We start from the raw sequence: 3910 nt of genomic DNA, 5'->3' as shown, positions 1-3910 counted from the left end.
TGTGTCATCAGCATAAACATGATACTGAAAGCCAAATCTGCTGATGGTCTGTCCAATTGGGGCTGTGTAGAGGGAGAAGAGAAGGGGGCCAAGGACTGAGCCCTGGGGTACCCGACAGTGAGAGGAAGAGGAGAGGAAGTGGAGCCAGAGAACAGAACACTGAAGGAGCGGTCAGAAAGATAGGAAGAGAACCAGGAGAGAGCAGTGTCCTTAATGCCTAGTGACTGGAGCCTAGAAAGTAGGAGAGGATGGTCAACAGTATCAAAAGCTGCAGAAAGGTCGAGAAGAATGAGCAGAGAGTGGTCACCGTTACGTTTTTTTTTTTTTTAGTTCTACACAAAAGTTTATTGCGATCATGTTACGGTCAACGTTGAAAAACAAAAAAATGAAATAAAAATACGATGTGATTTACATTTATTAAACTAATGGTCAAAGCACAAATTTACACATTCTACACACTAGACAGGATCTATGTCACACACTGGTCTTTCACCGACAGGTTTCACTGGAGGAGACAATAAATTTACAAGACTAACAGGAATCCTTAGTATAAAAACTGTGTACTTATGTAAACTTCCAAGGAACCCAAGGTCATGGCTTCCATCTCAACTAAGTCATCCATCTTGTTGCATATTTTATTTAGACTGTGCAGGGGATGGAGAAAGCTGGCACATGTATATGAAGACATAACTAATGCTCGCCCCAGTGTCATCATTTAAGCTGCTTTTGCCTGGTCCCATTTTTTTCATGTTCTTGAACTTCAAGTTTTGAATTGAGGTTAATTCGCGACGAGTTGTCTTTTCCAGTCTGGAATGTTGACCTGGCAAAGCTGAAGACTTGTACCTGTAGATTTCTAGTCCATTTATTACTAAGCTGCTGTGGAGAAGTGGTCATCACCATACTGAAAACAAGGCACACACAGGCTCCTCAGCAAGGTGTCTGATGTTATCCCAGCGTCTTGGATTTCATACCAGTCACTGAATGACATGAAGTTGTACAAGGACGGCCTTTCAACATCTGAAAACGCTGACTGTTCATTCATTGTACCAGATCCCATGTTCTCAAACACAATCCAGTCTCCGACATGCAGCTCTGGCAGGAGACAATGGTCCACAATTATGTCAAGTTCATCGTAAGATGGACCCAGGAGGCTGCAGGCAAACACAGGCTCGTCTTCCTTACATGTCTTATGTACTCTGGGGGCAGTATTCAAGCTTTCAGATAGTTTACTTGCAAAAGAACCATAAACTCCATCATTCATGCAATAAATAAAAGCTGGTCCGTTACTTGTTTGCTTTCCTCCAGGAAGATGTTGATCGTATTCAACAACTTTCTTTGCAATGATATTCACTGCGAGAGTAAATGCAGATGAAACGTAATAGCTTCCAGGCTCTGCTATGACTCTAACGCCAGATTCCTCAGGAAAATAAGCGTCCAGCAGAGGGCTGACCGCACGACAAACCTCTTCTAACTGAAATACACTCGAAAAGCCTCCACCAATATCCAGTATACTCATCCCAAAACCAAGCTCCCCTCCCATATCGCATACACAGCGGGCATCAGATAAAGCATGACTATATGCTTGTGGGTCTCTGGAAGAGCTGGACACATGGAACTTTACACCAATTACTTGGACACCGTTTTCCTTAGCACATTCCAGGAGGTGTCTGCAGTTCTTCAGCGTGCTGCCAAACACTATGTTCATCTCTTCATCTCCACTGATGCCCTCTGTTGCAACATGAAGCAAGAGCCTGGCATCAGGATGGCTGCGTGCTATTTTCTTCAATTCTGCTTCGTTGTCACAAGTCATGATATTTACTCCAAGCTTGGCTGCATGTTTGATTTGAGCAATTTGTTTGCATGGATTAGTATATATTACATTTTCCATAGAGATGCCCAAGTCATAGACCATTGTCATTTCATGTTTATTGGCACAAATAAATCCAATCCCAAGGGCTGATAATAATATCTCCAGAACAGCTGGGGAGGAGTTACACTTCACAGTGTAAAATGGCTTTATGTGCCCCATGGTATTTTGCCATTCAATGTGCTTCTTGACAATCTTCCCCAGGTCAGCAACAAAGAAAGCATTTTTTCCTGTCGGGGTATGCTCATAGATATAGTTATTAATGACATCTGTAGGAGTTGCTGCGTCATCCAGTAGGCCAACAGAGTAATTTGCATCTTCATTAAATCCTTTCATCTCAGCCGTATTCCGCAAAGCCGATAATCATAAACCAAGAAACGTTAAAAAAAGGGGTCTGCAAGTCTTTTTGGGTCCTGAATATATGCAACAAAATGGACAAGTTAGGAGATGGAACCTCCTATCATCAGCTAGGCTGCCAAGGCGGCTCTGCGTTGAAGTCGAACGGCTCTCTATAGAGCGCTTTTCCTAGTCCCTCTGGATAGTTGTATGCTTGGACTGAAAATCCGCCGTGATGTAACGGCCCGAAGGATTTGGGAAATCGTCTTCTTTTTTTAGGCGGAATTTTTAAAGATTGGTGTGGGAACACAAGGTAGAAATCCAACTGGCGACTCTTGCCATAAGCCCGAATGGAGGCACGGGCGAGAACCGGGTCAGCGGCGCTGGTTTAATCCGTCAATGCAGAGAAGACAGAAGCCCGAGGAAGGTCGTGTGTGTGCGGTGCCTGCGTGTAATGGAGGAGCAGTCAGACAGGATCCAGCCAGCCCTCACCGTTACGTTTTGCTGTCAGAAGGCCAATGGTCACTTCGAGGAATGCAGTTTCTGTCGAATGAGGGGGCGGAAACCGGACTGTAAGGGTATGTGCACACGTCAGGATTTTTTCCTGACCAAATCCTGAGAATTCTGCCAGAAATCCGCGGTTTTTTTTGCACAGATTTCTCGCGGAATTTGCGCGTTTTTTGCGCGGAATTTTTGCAGATTTTTTTTTTTCCAGAATGTCCTTTTTGCTTAGAAATCCGCAAAAAATCCACAAAAAGATAGAGCATGTCCGGATTTTTTGCGGTATGCGTTTTTTTTGCGGGAAAAAACGCATACATCTGCACAAAAAATGCGGAATGCATTCTAAATGATAGGATGCATAATTTTAGCGTTTTTTATGCGGGTTTATAGCGATTTTATAGTGAAATTCCGCAAAAAAAATGCTAAAAATCCTGATGTGTGTCAGGATTTTTAGCGTTTTTTTTGCGGAATTTCGCTATAAAAACGCTATAATTCCGCATTAAAAACGCTAAAATTATGCATCCTATCATTTAGAATGCATTCCGGATTTTTTGTGCAGATGTAAGCGTTTTTTTCCGCAAAAAAAAAACACCGCTAAAAATCCGGACATGCTCTATCTTTTTCCGGAATTATTGCGGATTTCTAAGCCAAAATAACATTCCGAAAAGAAAAAAAATTCCGCAAAAATTCCGCAAAAAATCAGCGCAAAAAAAACGCGGATTTCTGGCAGAAATCTCAGGATTTTGTCAGGAAAAAATCCTGATGTGTGCACATACCCTGAAGGGTCTAGGAGGGGTGAATGGAGAGGTAACGGGTAAGGCAGGAGTATATCAGGTGCTCCAAGAGTTTAGAGATGAAGGGGAGATTGGAGACTGGTCTGTAGTTATTTGGGCAGGATGGGTCTTTAGTAATGGAGTAATGATAGTGTTTGAAGGAGGAGGGGAAAATGCCAGAGGAGAGGAAGAGATTAAAGATTGTAGTTAGGTGAGTTGTGATGGCTGGAGAGAGACTGGAGGAGGTGTGAGGGAATGGGGTCGGTGGTGCATGTAGTCGGACGAGAAGAAGAGAGGAGCCTGGAGACGACTTCTTCTGTGATGGGATCAAATGTAGAGAGTGAGCCAGGGGAAATGCAGGGAGGGATGGGAGTCACTGAACTTGGTGATTGGGAGCGGATTTCCTGACGGATATTGTCTATTTTCTCTATAA

At 43.4% G+C, this 3910-nt stretch overlaps 1 pseudogene; it reads right to left on the bottom strand.

Annotated features, from left to right (window-relative positions):
• Positions 1-397: 397 nt before the first annotated feature.
• LOC138665270 (antizyme inhibitor 1 pseudogene) lies at positions 398-2664 on the bottom strand (annotated as a pseudogene).
• Between the last annotated feature and the right edge of the window lie 1246 nt (positions 2665-3910).

The sequence above is a fragment of the Ranitomeya imitator genome, chromosome 2 (assembly GCF_032444005.1).
Source record: "Ranitomeya imitator isolate aRanImi1 chromosome 2, aRanImi1.pri, whole genome shotgun sequence".
In the NCBI taxonomy this organism is placed as follows: Eukaryota; Metazoa; Chordata; class Amphibia; order Anura; family Dendrobatidae; genus Ranitomeya; species Ranitomeya imitator.
Note: the sequence above shows the minus strand (reverse complement) of the source record. Positions and strands in the feature narration are given on the sequence as shown.